Genomic DNA, 15,000 nt, shown 5'->3' with positions numbered 1-15,000 from the left:
CTAGGCTCACGCCCCGAGACGTCCTCCTAATCTATTTCGCAATAGATAGGGGAGTCTCACCTACTCACCCCAACTTGCCCTCAATGCTGTCCTGTATAATAGGTGTTACGCCCATGGCAGTGGCGGTCAGGTCCCGGACCAGCCATGCCACCGGGGGCAGAAGAACTTCCGCCCATCGGGGCGGTCAGGCGCCGGCCAGCCAATCCACTTACCATGGGAGTCTGTATTTTCTTGGTGTTGTCATTGATTGATGCCGATACCACTCAGACCTGCTGAGAGGTAGGGCGTTTCTCCCCTAAGTTTTATTCGTCAGTAATTCTCTCAAACACTGTTCTTGCTAATTTTGAAATTTGATCTACCAATCTTTGTAAACTGTTGTATTTGTCTGGATCTCTTATTATGTCGAATAGCTGATGACCACGAAGTTCCCGCCTGTACTCCGAGACAGCCTGCCCAAATGCTGGACACTCAAGAACTACATGATCTGGCGTCCCTTCAGGGGCGCCACAGACACACTCTGGTGAGGGTCGGCTTCCTATCCGACACAAATGTGTCGGGTAGGGTCCGTGCCCGGTCAAGAAATGAATTATTCCTTGTGTTGGCAAGAGATGTTTTATCTTTAATCTTTGTCTTACGTTTGGGAGGAGGTTATACACCCTTCTCCCAGTGTCCGAATTTTGCCATTCTGTTTGCCACGTATCCAAGGCCCAAGTTTTTATTTCCTTTACATTTATTAAGTGTCTCCCCGTTATCTGATGAATCTTATCATACGCTTGTTTTTGTAGCCAAATTATCGAAGCATTCTGTCTTACAAGTATGTCTAACGGGCAGAAGCCCATTAGAACAAGTAGAGCATCTGTGGGTGTGGTGCCGAAGGCACCAACACAACGTATAATGATGTTGCGTTGTATTCGTCTAACCGACTGTGCGGGTCTCACCAGAGCGAGCCTGTGGGCCCACACACTGGCCCCATACCCCACAATCGGTGCGAGGATAGAATTATGATACATTTTGGTAGCCACAGGAGGTACATGGAAACGTCTTTGGCCTATACTTATCAGCTTGTGGAAGATATTTGTGGCCTTTATCGCAACATGACCTATATGTGGGGTATATGACCAGGCCTCGTCAATATATACGCCTAAGTATTTTAAGGTTTTTTGTCTTGTCACTACTCTGTTGTTTATTCTTACTGTGGGATCACGTGCAAGCTTTCCCTTTAACAGTATATATGATGACTTATGTGGTGCAATTTGTAACTTAGAGTCACTGCACCACCGCATTAATATTTCCGATGCAAGTGCAGCTCGATTTTCAATTTCCAGACGACTGTTACCCTCCACCATTATGAAGAGGTCATCAGCATAGGCAACCGCACCAAGTACTGCATTGCTTTCTTGTAATGCATACAGCAAAGGGTCCATGTTTATGTCCCAAAAAATGGGACCACAGACCGAACCCTGTGGGCATCCCTTCGTTATAGGTTTAGACACTACAGCACCTGGAGCGGAGATCCTAGCAACTCTATCTTGACAGTAATCCCTCAGACAGCCATATAGTGACACCGGACACTCAATTTCCCGCAGACGGGAGAAGAGCGCCGGCCACCACAGGCTATCGAAGGCACCAGATATATCCACCGTGATTCCTAATACATACCGACTGGTGGAGGAGCGAGCCGTGTCGGCTACTTTGTTAATGGCATCTGATGTCGATTTACCCTTCCTAAAGCCGTACTGCAACTCGCTCATGCCGCGCAGTATTCTGTGGCTCGACAGTCTATGCACGAGCAGCTTCTCCAGAGTCTTTCCCAGGACGTCCAACAGACAGATCGGTCTGTAGGACTTAGGAACTGTGGGATCTTTATTCGGATCTTTCTTGATAATGACGACCTCCGCAGTTTTCCATTTCGTTGGGAAGCGTTGAGTTTCTAGACAGTGGTTGAAGATAACTGTGAGACATGGAGCCAGCTTACGCACCAAGTGCTGCAGGACCTCCGCAGGAATTGCATCTGGTCCTGGAGCCTTCCGCCTGGCGAAGGAATTTACTGCATTTACTACCTCCTCCTGTGAGAAGGGGTAGACATTTAGTTCATTATAGTATGGCTCCTCAACTGCCTGTCTCAGCATGGCTTGCCTTTCAGTGTCGTTTCCTCGATCGTCATCTGGCAAGAGAACTCTGAGTAATTCCTCAGCAGTCTGTTGCCAGTTTGTCGTCATTATGCCTGTGTCCGCTATCCTCACTGTTGACAGGAGCATTGGTGAGTGGATCTTCTCCCTCACAATCTTGTATGGAACCCCCCAGGGGTCCAGAACAAGATGCGAGTGCACAAAGTCCTCCCAACTTTTCTGTCTGTGCTTTGTTAATGATTCCTGAAAGTTTCTTTTTTGTCTCCTGTAAATTGACAAGTGATACTGTCTTGCGTCCTGGGTGAAGGCCCGTTGATAGAGACGACGAGCTCTCCTCATACCCTGCCGGAGCCTGGTAAGCTCAGGAGTCCACGGAGCTGTCGCTCTGCGGATGTACCTCTTCTTTAATGGCACAGAGGCAGCAACAGCCGTCTTTATAGAGGTCACAAGAGCTTCTACTGCTTCATCGAGAACAAAAGCATTATTTCCCAATTCTGGAGGACGGCATTCCGCCTCGAGCAGGTCCCAATTGGCTTTCCCGTAGTCTAATTGCATTATCCATTCGTCAGAAACATGTACTACTCCTAATGAGATTGCAAATTCTATCAAGTTATGATCACTTGTTGTCTGTCCATCGTGAACATGCCAATTTCTGATTTTGTCTCTTACATTTTCCGTCGATAATGTAACATCAATATATGATTCTGCACCCGCTCTACTTCTGTATGTGGGTGGATTTCCAGGTAGGTTCTCCACCTGGAGGTGGTGCTCCATTATCAAGTCCTCGAGTGCACTACCTCGAGCATCTTGCACTGGACTATGCCACAAAGAGGATTTAGCATTGCTGTCCATAGTTATTATTACTGGATTTCCTTGTAGCGCTCTCAGGACACGAGAGAGATGTTGCAAATAGGGTTCAATATTATCTCTAAATTGACAATAAACATTTATTAGGTACCAGGTCGTGTTCATTAGATTTACTTGAACTACTGAGATGTGAGAGGTACAAAATTGTGTTATAACAGTTGTTTTAATTAATTTGTTCAAAATTATTATGGTAGACATAGGATTTGCCCCTGTTGAAATAACCTGAGCCGTCACAGGAAAGCCAGTGACCTTGCCAGAGGCGGAGTAAGGCTCCTGTATTAATAATATATCTACCTCATTTTCTTCACTCATTTTTCTAAGTTCCTGTGTGACGGTGTTACTTCTCATGGCATTTAGTTGATAAACCTTGACAGATGCCATTACGGATGTCTAGTATAATAGTGATCTTCAGGCCACTTCTTGTAGGGATCAAAACCAATTCTCCCATACATCATTACCATCTCTCTATAAAGCTTTTCTATGTCAAAAACCCTGCCCCGTCTCTGAAAGACCCTGTGAACTAAAATCAGTAACTCTTTGTGATCACATGGCAGATTTAAAGATGCCAGCTGTATACAATCAACATCCTCCAGAGTTGGGAATGTTATTTTCTTCCCGTTTGGGTGCCCAACACGTACAAGCTGTCTCAGAGCAACCATCAAAATAGACGGCTCCTCTAATCGAGATAACTTTATTGCATCTTCACACATAGTGTACACATCTCCGGGAGGACATGCATTATATGTATATATATCTACTTTGTTACAAGGTGTATCTACAGACTGGGATAGGGTTAACATCTGCAAGGGACCACCACCTGACACCAAATTGTCTATCAAGGGATCTACACTACATGTTTGGTCTGCTTCCGTACTCGCCGAGGGCGCCGTCCTCTCTTCTTCCTCGACCGGCAAGGATTCAGCTGTCGCTGGCCCCGCGCTGCTCGCACCTCCAGTAGCCCCCAATGCCCCAGGTGGGACAGGGGGCCCTTCCCGGGCCGATTCTGACCTGTTGGAAAATAACCTCCACCAACGCTCCGCGTCCCTTGCTTTCTTGCTAGGAGATTTATGGATCTTTTTCGCACCCTTCTTATGGTTCTCCATAGTCGGTGCGTTGTATCTGTCGTTGCAATAGTAGTTTGTATGTCGCACATTCCTTTCCAGGTGTGCGACATGTTCTCTTTCTGTACATGCAAGGTATGCAGACTGGGGGGGAGGCCTGTCTTGAACAATTTTTCTTGTCATGGCCATCATGGCCACAATGTGCACAGACTGGGTTCCTGATTTCACAGTACTTGGCCACATGGCCGTAATCTTGACATTTGGTACATCTAGGTACCGCTGTGTAGTCTTTTATGGAGACTGCACTGTACCCAACGTACAGTCTATTGGTCTTGATTATAATTTTTCTCAGCTCTGGTGCTATTTCCGCAACGTGATGTACAGTTGTACGATCACGAGGACCAGTTTTAAATCTCAGTTTAAACTTCTCTAAGAATTCCTCTCGTTTCATCTGTTCTTCAAAATTTTGTGTGTAAATGCAATCCAGGATATCATCCTGTGTCATGTATGTCGGTATATCGTATAACATCATTAATGGACGCCTTTTTCGCGGTTTCTCACAAGTAAAGTGTTGTTTTAATTGTGGGTTATTTATTAGTTTGTCTGAATCTTCTGGGGATGCTACTTCGACAATCAGTAGATTTTTTGTTGTTCTTACTGCATTTATCTTTATTTTATCTTTCTTTGGGTCTATACTTTTTTCGAAGTTTTCTTTTGCTTTCTTTATATCCTCTCCCTTTTTTGGTTTAACAAACAAGGTCGGGACAACTTTCTCCACATTCTGTTTAATTACCTCCTGCACTTTTTGTCTTACTGTAGGAGTTGCAGCAACCGCTGCGTATGTCTTTGTAGGCTTTTGCAGTTCTTTTCTAAGTCTTTCATTTTCGGCTTGTACTTCAGAGTACTTGCCTTCTAGCCGCGCATGGGCTAACGCCCATTGCGCGATAGTCTCCTTTAGTACTCTTACTTGCTCGGCATTTATCTTGCCGTGTTTTACACTTCGATCGAATAAACGAAGGAAGTGTGAATGTCGGTCAACGACCGACATGTCATCACCCGCATCATCATCGAAAATAGGAGCATCATGCTCCGAAGCGCCAGCATCACTCTCTTTGTCTTCCGCCATGATTATAAGAGAGTGAAAGAAAAAGAAGACCCGTCTGATAACCCCCGACCGGTTCCACGGGCATGAGGGGGGGCAAAGCAGCTTGTCCACCAGTCCTGCCCCAGGACCAAGGGCATTTATTCAGCTGCATAGGTTAAGGGCGCCGTTCCCAACGTCCTTGTCCTCCTCGCCAACCGCGTCTCCCGAGATTTCTCCCGTCCCTTCCCCGCCGAGTGCCCCCCGCACTCCGGGAAGGCGGATTCACCTTCCGCGCTTCACCTCTTACTAGGCCAGGTTCCCACCTGTTGGCCTAGGACCCGGTCCTACTCAGGTGCCGGGCCGGTCCCCCAGACTTTCAGAAGATCGCGCCCATCTAACCTAGCCGCTCGATGTCACCACCTCACGGTTTGACGGAACGTGCCTCAAGGCACGGCGAAAGGCCCTCGGCGGCTCGGGTCGCGATCCCTCCCAGGCAGGCACGGCTGACGGAAACCGGGCGCAGATGCACGGTAGGCGCTCCCGGGGACTTTTAACGTCGTCCAGGACGTGAGGAACTGCGGCAGGAGGACTGCAGGGTTCCGGGATCGTCGTGAGACTTACCCTCATACCCTCGCCCAGCCACCGCGCTCAACTCAGGAGAGACAGTTGTTATGTCTCTCGTAACGCAGCTTCCCCTGCGCCATGCACCCTTTGCTTTCGCTTGGGTTGGGGGCATTTAACGTCCTGCCAGGACGGGAGTTTTACGTCCTACCTTGACACAACGACAACCCACACCTATCAACGCAGCCCGGAAGGTGTTAAAGGAGTCAGTCCGGGTCTTATATGTAGATAGGGACAGCGGGAATCTCGTTAATCCATTCATGCGCGTCACTAATTAGATGACGAGGCATTTGGCTACCTTAAGAGAGTCATAGTTACTCCCGCCGTTTACCCGCGCTTGCTTGAATTTCTTCACGTTGACATTCAGAGCACTGGGCAGAAATCACATTGCGTCAACACCCGCTAGGGCCATCGCAATGCTTTGTTTTAATTAGACAGTCGGATTCCCCCAGTCCGTGCCAGTTCTGAGTTGATCGTTGAATGGCGGCCGAAGAGAATCCGCGCACCCGCGCGCCCCCGGAGGAGCACGCTAAGGCGGACGCGGCCTCGCAGCAAGGAAGATCCGTGGGAGGCCAAGGCACGGGACCGAGCTCGGATCCTGCACGCAGGTTGAAGCACCGGGGCGCGAACGCCGCGCAGGCGCGCGCATCCTGCACCGCCGGCCAGCACGAGGCCACCAACGGCGAGAGCAGACCACGCCCGCGCTAAACGCCCGCACTTACCGGCACCCCTACGGCACTCACCTCGCCCAGGCCCGGCACGTTAGCGCTGACCCACTTCCCGACCAAGCCCGACACGCCCCGATCCTCAGAGCCAATCCTTATCCCGAAGTTACGGATCCAATTTGCCGACTTCCCTTACCTACATTATTCTATCGACTAGAGGCTCTTCACCTTGGAGACCTGCTGCGGATATGGGTACGAACCGGCGCGACACCTCCACGTGGCCCTCTCCCGGATTTTCAAGGTCCGAGGGGAAGATCGGGACACCGCCGCAACTGCGGTGCTCTTCGCGTTCCAAACCCTATCTCCCTGCTAGAGGATTCCAGGGAACTCGAACGCTCATGCAGAAAAGAAAACTCTTCCCCGATCTCCCGACGGCGTCTCCGGGTCCTTTTGGGTTACCCCGACGAGCATCTCTAAAAGAGGGGCCCGACTTGTATCGGTTCCGCTGCCGGGTTCCGGAATAGGAACCGGATTCCCTTTCGCCCAACGGGGGCCAGCACAAAGTGCATCATGCTATGACGGCCCCCATCAACATCGGATTTCTCCTAGGGCTTAGGATCGACTGACTCGTGTGCAACGGCTGTTCACACGAAACCCTTCTCCGCGTCAGCCCTCCAGGGCCTCGCTGGAGTATTTGCTACTACCACCAAGATCTGCACCGACGGCGGCTCCAGGCAGGCTCACGCCCAGACCCTTCTGCGCCCACCGCCGCGACCCTCCTACTCGTCAGGGCTTCGCGGCCGGCCGCAAGGACCGGCCATGACTGCCAGACTGACGGCCGAGTATAGGCACGACGCTTCAGCGCCATCCATTTTCAGGGCTAGTTGCTTCGGCAGGTGAGTTGTTACACACTCCTTAGCGGATTCCGACTTCCATGGCCACCGTCCTGCTGTCTTAAGCAACCAACGCCTTTCATGGTTTCCCATGAGCGTCGATTCGGGCGCCTTAACTCGGCGTTTGGTTCATCCCACAGCGCCAGTTCTGCTTACCAAAAGTGGCCCACTTGGCACTCCGATCCGAGTCGTTTGCTCGCGGCTTCAGCATATCAAGCAAGCCGGAGATCTCACCCATTTAAAGTTTGAGAATAGGTTGAGGTCGTTTCGGCCCCAAGGCCTCTAATCATTCGCTTTACCGGATGAGACTCGTACGAGCACCAGCTATCCTGAGGGAAACTTCGGAGGGAACCAGCTACTAGATGGTTCGATTAGTCTTTCGCCCCTATACCCAGCTCCGACGATCGATTTGCACGTCAGAATCGCTACGGACCTCCATCAGGGTTTCCCCTGACTTCGTCCTGGCCAGGCATAGTTCACCATCTTTCGGGTCCCAACGTGTACGCTCTAGGTGCGCCTCACCTCGCAATGAGGACGAGACGCCCCGGGAGTGCGGAGGCCGCCGCCCCGTGAAGGGCGGGGAAGCCCCATCCTCCCTCGGCCCGCGCAAGGCGAGACCTTCACTTTCATTACGCCTTTAGGTTTCGTACAGCCCAATGACTCGCGCACATGTTAGACTCCTTGGTCCGTGTTTCAAGACGGGTCGTGAAATTGTCCAAAGCTGAAGCGCCGCTGACGGGAGCGATTATTCCGCCCGAGAGCATCCCGAGCCAACAGCGGCGCGGGTCCGGGGCCGGGCCAGGTAGGTCCGTCATCCGGGAAGAACCGCGCGCGCTTGCCGGGAGCCCGAGCGCCCAAAGGGGCGAATCGACTCCTCCAGATATACCGCCGGGCAGCCAGCCAGGACACCGGGGCTCTGCCCAACAGACGCGAACCGAGGCCCGCGGAAGGACAGGCTGCGCACCCGGGCCGTAGGCCGGCACCCAGCGGGTCGCGACGTCCTACTAGGGGAGAAGTGCGGCCCACCGCACACCGGAACGGCCCCACCCCGCGGCGAGTGGAAAGGCAACCGGACACGACCCCGCCGCGGATTGCTCCGCGCGGGCGGCCGGCCCCATCTGCCGAGGGCGGAGGCCAGTGGCCGGATGGGCGTGAATCTCACCCGTTCGACCTTTCGGACTTCTCACGTTTACCCCAGAACGGTTTCACGTACTTTTGAACTCTCTCTTCAAAGTTCTTTTCAACTTTCCCTCACGGTACTTGTTCGCTATCGGTCTCGTGGTCATATTTAGTCTCAGATGGAGTTTACCACCCACTTGGAGCTGCACTCTCAAGCAACCCGACTCGAAGGAGAGGTCCCGCCGACGCTCGCACCGGCCGCTACGGGCCTGGCACCCTCTACGGGCCGTGGCCTCATTCAAGTTGGACTTGGGCTCGGCGCGAGGCGTCGGGGTAGTGGACCCTCCCAAACACCACATGCCACGACAGGCGGCAGCCTGCGGGGTTCGGTGCTGGACTCTTCCCTGTTCGCTCGCCGCTACTGGGGGAATCCTTGTTAGTTTCTTTTCCTCCGCTTAGTAATATGCTTAAATTCAGCGGGTAGTCTCGCCTGCTCTGAGGTCGTTGTACGAGGTGTCGCACGCCACACCGCCAGCCGGCTGTGCACGCTACCGAGTAAGTACCGGTATGCGAACCGCCAGGCGACGGGCGCGCATCGCACGTTTCAGGAGGCGCGGCCGGCCCCACAGGCGGCCGCGACGCTCCCAGGTCTGCGAAGCGGGGCAAACGCCGCGCGCTTCAGTATACGTAGCCGACCCTCAGCCAGACGTGGCCCGGGAACGGAATCCATGGACCGCAATGTGCGTTCGAAACGTCGATGTTCATGTGTCCTGCAGTTCACATGTCGACGCGCAATTTGCTGCGTTCTTCATCGACCCACGAGCCGAGTGATCCACCGTCCTGGGTGATCTTTTCTTAGTTTCCACTGTCTCTTTCAAGACAGTTGCATAGGCGGGACGTAGGCGTGTGGCGGCCCCTGTTCAAGCGTTCTGTGTCCAACGGCCTCACGGCCGATGGGCGTCGTACGGCTCCACACCGGAGCGGACAGGCAGTCGGGCGAAAGTCATTCAAAACCGGCGCCAGGCGCCAGGTGCCGCAGGCAAGCCGCTCCAGCGCTTCAGCGCTCGTACCACACAACATTGGCGTTAGTTTTGAGAAGCACGCGTGGTTCCGCACGCGGCGCACGGCTACTGCGAGCCGTACAGGTAGCGTGTTGCGCGACACGACACGCACATCGAAAGACATGCAGTCTAGTCGGTAATGATCCTTCCGCAGGTTCACCTACGGAAACCTTGTTACGACTTTTACTTCCTCTAAATGATCAAGTTTGGTCATCTTTCCGGTAGCATCGGCAACGACAGAGTCAATGCCGCGTACCAGTCCGAAGACCTCACTAAATCATTCAATCGGTAGTAGCGACGGGCGGTGTGTACAAAGGGCAGGGACGTAATCAACGCGAGCTTATGACTCGCGCTTACTGGGAATTCCTCGTTCATGGGGAACAATTGCAAGCCCCAATCCCTAGCACGAAGGAGGTTCAGCGGGTTACCCCGACCTTTCGGCCTAGGAAGACACGCTGATTCCTTCAGTGTAGCGCGCGTGCGGCCCAGAACATCTAAGGGCATCACAGACCTGTTATTGCTCAATCTCGTGCGGCTAGAAGCCGCCTGTCCCTCTAAGAAGAAAAGTAATCGCTGACAGCACGAAGGATGTCACGCGACTAGTTAGCAGGCTAGAGTCTCGTTCGTTATCGGAATTAACCAGACAAATCGCTCCACCAACTAAGAACGGCCATGCACCACCACCCACCGAATCAAGAAAGAGCTATCAATCTGTCAATCCTTCCGGTGTCCGGGCCTGGTGAGGTTTCCCGTGTTGAGTCAAATTAAGCCGCAGGCTCCACTCCTGGTGGTGCCCTTCCGTCAATTCCTTTAAGTTTCAGCTTTGCAACCATACTTCCCCCGGAACCCAAAAGCTTTGGTTTCCCGGAGGCTGCCCGCCGAGTCATCGGAGGAACTGCGGCGGATCGCTGGCTGGCATCGTTTATGGTTAGAACTAGGGCGGTATCTGATCGCCTTCGAACCTCTAACTTTCGTTCTTGATTAATGAAAACATACTTGGCAAATGCTTTCGCTTCTGTTCGTCTTGCGACGATCCAAGAATTTCACCTCTAACGTCGCAATACGAATGCCCCCGCCTGTCCCTATTAATCATTACCTCGGGTTCCGAAAACCAACAAAATAGAACCGAGGTCCTATTCCATTATTCCATGCACACAGTATTCAGGCGGGCTTGCCTGCTTTAAGCACTCTAATTTGTTCAAAGTAAACGTGCCGGCCCACCGAGACACTCACTCAAGAGCACCCTGGTAGGATTGCAACGGGGTCCGCCTCGGGACGCACGAGCACGCACGAGGCGCGTCGCACGCCTTCGGCTCGCCCCACCGGCAGGACGTCCCACGATACATGCCAGTTAAACACCGACGGGCGGTGAACCAACAGCGTGGGACACAAATCCAACTACGAGCTTTTTAACCGCAACAACTTTAATATACGCTATTGGAGCTGGAATTACCGCGGCTGCTGGCACCAGACTTGCCCTCCAATAGATACTCGTTAAAGGATTTAAAGTGTACTCATTCCGATTACGGGGCCTCGGATGAGTCCCGTATCGTTATTTTTCGTCACTACCTCCCCGTGCCGGGAGTGGGTAATTTGCGCGCCTGCTGCCTTCCTTGGATGTGGTAGCCGTTTCTCAGGCTCCCTCTCCGGAATCGAACCCTGATTCCCCGTTACCCGTTACAACCATGGTAGGCGCAGAACCTACCATCGACAGTTGATAAGGCAGACATTTGAAAGATGCGTCGCCGGTACGAGGACCGTGCGATCAGCCCAAAGTTATTCAGAGTCACCAAGGCAAACGGACCGGACGAGCCGACCGATTGGTTTTGATCTAATAAAAGCGTCCCTTCCATCTCTGGTCGGGACTCTGTTTGCATGTATTAGCTCTAGAATTACCACAGTTATCCAAGTAACGTGGGTACGATCTAAGGAACCATAACTGATTTAATGAGCCATTCGCGGTTTCACCTTAATGCGGCTTGTACTGAGACATGCATGGCTTAATCTTTGAGACAAGCATATGACTACTGGCAGGATCAACCAGGGAGCTGCGTCAACTAGAGCTGAGCAGCCGGCCGCCCGGGAGTGTGTCCCGGGGGCCCGCGCGAACACGCAAGCGTCCGCTCAATTATTCTGCAAACAGGAGGAGGCTGCGCTCCCCTGCACCATACACCTCGAAACCCTCTCAGGTCCCGGCGGCGCGCAGCGCCGTCCTAAGTACTTGGTCGGGTTCGAGAGAGGCGCAATCGCCCGGAGTTTGGCGAGTAGACGCTTTAGGTGCGACCACCCGTGCTCCCAACTGAGCTTGCCGCTGCCGACAGAGGCCCGGGAGCGTGCCGTCGTGGCATTGCCGGCGGGAGACAACACGCGCCACCTACGGTGACCGGCAGCTCCAACGCCAGCGCCACAGAAGGACAAAAGCCCCACTTGGGTGCCGAAGCGAACTCTCCCAGCACAGCGCACGCGCCAACACGTCCGCACAGCTGCGATACAAACCACCTGCGAGAACCGCAGAGGCGACCGAGCAGCAGACGGCGTCGCGGCGCCGAGCGCCGGGCGGCGGCGCATCCTCAGCGCACACAGTCCTCAATCGGACCAGCACACTGCAGATGTCCACCGCGCTTCGCACCGGGCCCGCGAGGACCTACTTTGGCCGCACGGCGCCGCGTGCAGGGTGCGCCGGCGCGCAGCTGCGCCGCCTGCCGCCTCCGTCGGCCGGCGCGCCTGCCAGTGGCCGCCCCCACCAGCCGGCTGTAGCGCGTGCGCCCACGCACCGCGCGGCCAGCACGCCGGGCGGCCCCCCCTCACCGGCCGGGGCCGGTCCCACCCAGCCACCGCCGCGTATCGCTTCACACCCACATGCCATTCACGTTCGTGGGCATGGTGGGTATCGCTGAAACAACCGGTTGGTAGCTCAACCGATCGTCGCCATCACTGATTCACCTCTAGCGAGAACAACCGCACCACAACGGTTTACCAGTTGTTCATTTGCGTAACGTCACCAGCAAACGTAGGCGTCCATCGCCATTTGCAAATTCAACGATTGTTGCATGCCTGTGTCAGGTGTCACGACACACTATGTCTGCCCACATACACGCAACAACATGTGCACGCTTCGCAAACACGTGGAAGGTGGCCCCCGTACGTATGCGATGTCCATTGCGCAAACGACTGTCAACCGGCCTCTGTCGCATGTCGCAGATGTGGAACGCAGTGCACCATGCTATCACGGTGTGTGAGAAGAGACGACAACGTCTGACAACACGCGCCACTACATCAACAGACGGCTCATGCTGATCGCCATCCAGGGCATACCACACTGCACTCCAGCTCTTATAGGGAGACGACACGTAGCTGCGTGCACAACATTTGGACCGCATGGTTCGCCGTTGTTGGCGCAGTCGTTGTACGGTCACATGTACCACGATGTATCATTCAGTACATGAGGACCAATGTGCAGTACAGTGTGTGATTTGGAGGTACAACATCAGCGGACAGTTGACACAGGCCGTACCACAGCGTAGGCGCAGTGCTTCGCCATGCGAATGCCAATGAACAACTGCGAAGGGCATTGAGCATGTACGTCCTGCTGCCATCCACATTACAGTGTATCGCTGCAAGGTGTTTAACATGAAGCGATACACTGGGGACCGGGCAGTGCGAGTAGCAAACTATATTGCGGGGGTTGCAGTTAGGCAACACTACACTAATTTAACGCGTCGTATGACAATTACAGAGCAGGTTAAGGCCCAACGTGTGTTGGGTTAAGGCCCAACGTGTGTTGGGTTAAGGCCCAACGTGTGTTGGGTTAAGGCCCAACGTGTGTTGGGTTAAGGCCCAACGTGTGTTGGGTTAAGGCCCAACGTGTGTTGGGTTAAGGCCCAACGTGTGTTGGGTTAAGGCCCAACGTGTGTTGGGTTAAGGCCCAACGTGTGTTGGGTTACAGCACAATATGGGTTACGTTAAGGGGCAATGTGGGTTACGTTAAGGGGCAATGTGGGTTACGTTAAGGCGCAATATAGGTTACGTTAAGGCGCAATATAGGTTACGTTAAGGCGCAATATAGGTTACGTTAAGGCGCAATATAGGTTACGTTAAGGCGCAATATAGGTTACGTTAAGGCGCAATATAGGTTACGTTAAGGCGCAATATAGGTTACGTTAAGGCGCAATATAGGTTACGTTAAGGCGCAATATAGGTTACGTTAAGGCGCAATATAGGTTACGTTAAGGCGCAATATAGGTTACGTTAAGGCGCAATATAGGTTACGTTAAGGCGCAATATAGGTTACGTTAAGGCGCAATATAGGTTACGTTAAGGCGCAATATAGGTTACATTAAGGCGCAATATAGGTTACATTAAGGCGCAATATAGGTTACATTAAGGCGCAATATAGGTTACATTAAGGCGCAATATAGGTTAGGTTAAAACACGACATAGGTTAGGTTAAGGCACGACATAGGTTAGGTTAAGGCACGACATAGGTTAGGTTAAGGCACGACATAGGTTAGGTTAAGGCACGACATAGGTTAGGTTAAGGCACGACATAGGTTAGGTTAAGGCACGACATAGGTTAGGTTAAGGCACGACATAGGTTAGGTTAAGGCACGACATAGGTTAGGTTAAGGCACGACATAGGTTAGGTTAAGGCACGACATAGGTTAGGTTAAGGCACGACATAGGTTAGGTTAAGGCACGACATAGGTTAGGTTAAGGCACGACATAGGTTAGGTTAAGGCACGACATAGGTTAGGTTAAGGCACGACATAGGTTAGGTTAAGGCACGACATAGGTTAGGTTAAGGCACGACATAGGTTAGGTTAAGGCACGACATAGGTTAGGTTAAGGCACGACATAGGTTAGGTTAAGGCACGACATAGGTTAGGTTAAGGCACGACATAGGTTAGGTTAAGGCACGACATAGGTTAGGTTAAGGCACGACATAGGTTAGGTTAAGGCACGACATAGGTTAGGTTAAGGCACGACATAGGTTAGGTTAAGGTACGACATAGGTTAGGTTAAGGTACGACATAGGTTAGGTTAAGGCACGACATAGGTTAGGTTAAGGTACGACATAGGTTAGGTTAAGGTACGACATAGGTTAGGTTAAGGTACGACATAGGTTAGGTTAAGGTACGACATAGGTTAGGTTAAGGTACGACATAGGTTAGGTTAAGGTACGACATAGGTTAGGTTAAGGTACGACATAGGTTAGGTTAAGGTACGACATAGGTTAGGTTAAGGTACGACATAGGTTAGGTTAAGGTACGACATAGGTTAGGTTAAGGTACGACATAGGTTAGGTTAAGGTACGACATAGGTTAGGTTAAGGTACGACATAGGTTAGGTTAAGGTACACATTGTTGTAAGGAAAGGTTTAATGGGGGGGGGGGGGCGGCGGCCGGTTTGTTGATTGTGATTATAGTACGTGGATGCCTGCGGTATCATCTGATTTGCCACGTCAGGATGTACCTTTGGCTCATGACAGGCGGCGCTCTCA

General features: G+C 52.5%; 2 non-coding genes and 1 pseudogene across 2 annotated transcripts; all 3 read right to left on the bottom strand.

The window, feature by feature from the left end:
* LOC126454526 (large subunit ribosomal RNA) overlaps positions 1-8,943 on the bottom strand; it is a 10,937-nt pseudogene extending 1,994 nt beyond the window's left edge.
* A 188-nt stretch (positions 8,944-9,131) lies between these two features.
* LOC126454514 (5.8S ribosomal RNA) lies at positions 9,132-9,286 on the bottom strand. The gene has a single exon (XR_007585215.1). It is a non-coding gene; the product is annotated as a 5.8S ribosomal RNA (ribosomal RNA).
* A 351-nt stretch (positions 9,287-9,637) lies between these two features.
* On the bottom strand, positions 9,638-11,547 carry LOC126454520 (small subunit ribosomal RNA). The gene has a single exon (XR_007585221.1). It is a non-coding gene; the product is annotated as a small subunit ribosomal RNA (ribosomal RNA).
* Between the last annotated feature and the right edge of the window lie 3,453 nt (positions 11,548-15,000).

This window comes from Schistocerca serialis, unplaced genomic scaffold (genome assembly GCF_023864345.2).
Source record: "Schistocerca serialis cubense isolate TAMUIC-IGC-003099 unplaced genomic scaffold, iqSchSeri2.2 HiC_scaffold_985, whole genome shotgun sequence".
In the NCBI taxonomy this organism is placed as follows: domain Eukaryota; kingdom Metazoa; phylum Arthropoda; class Insecta; order Orthoptera; family Acrididae; genus Schistocerca; species Schistocerca serialis.
The sequence above is the reverse complement of the archived record's forward strand: the minus strand, read 5'-3'. Positions and strand labels throughout refer to the sequence as shown.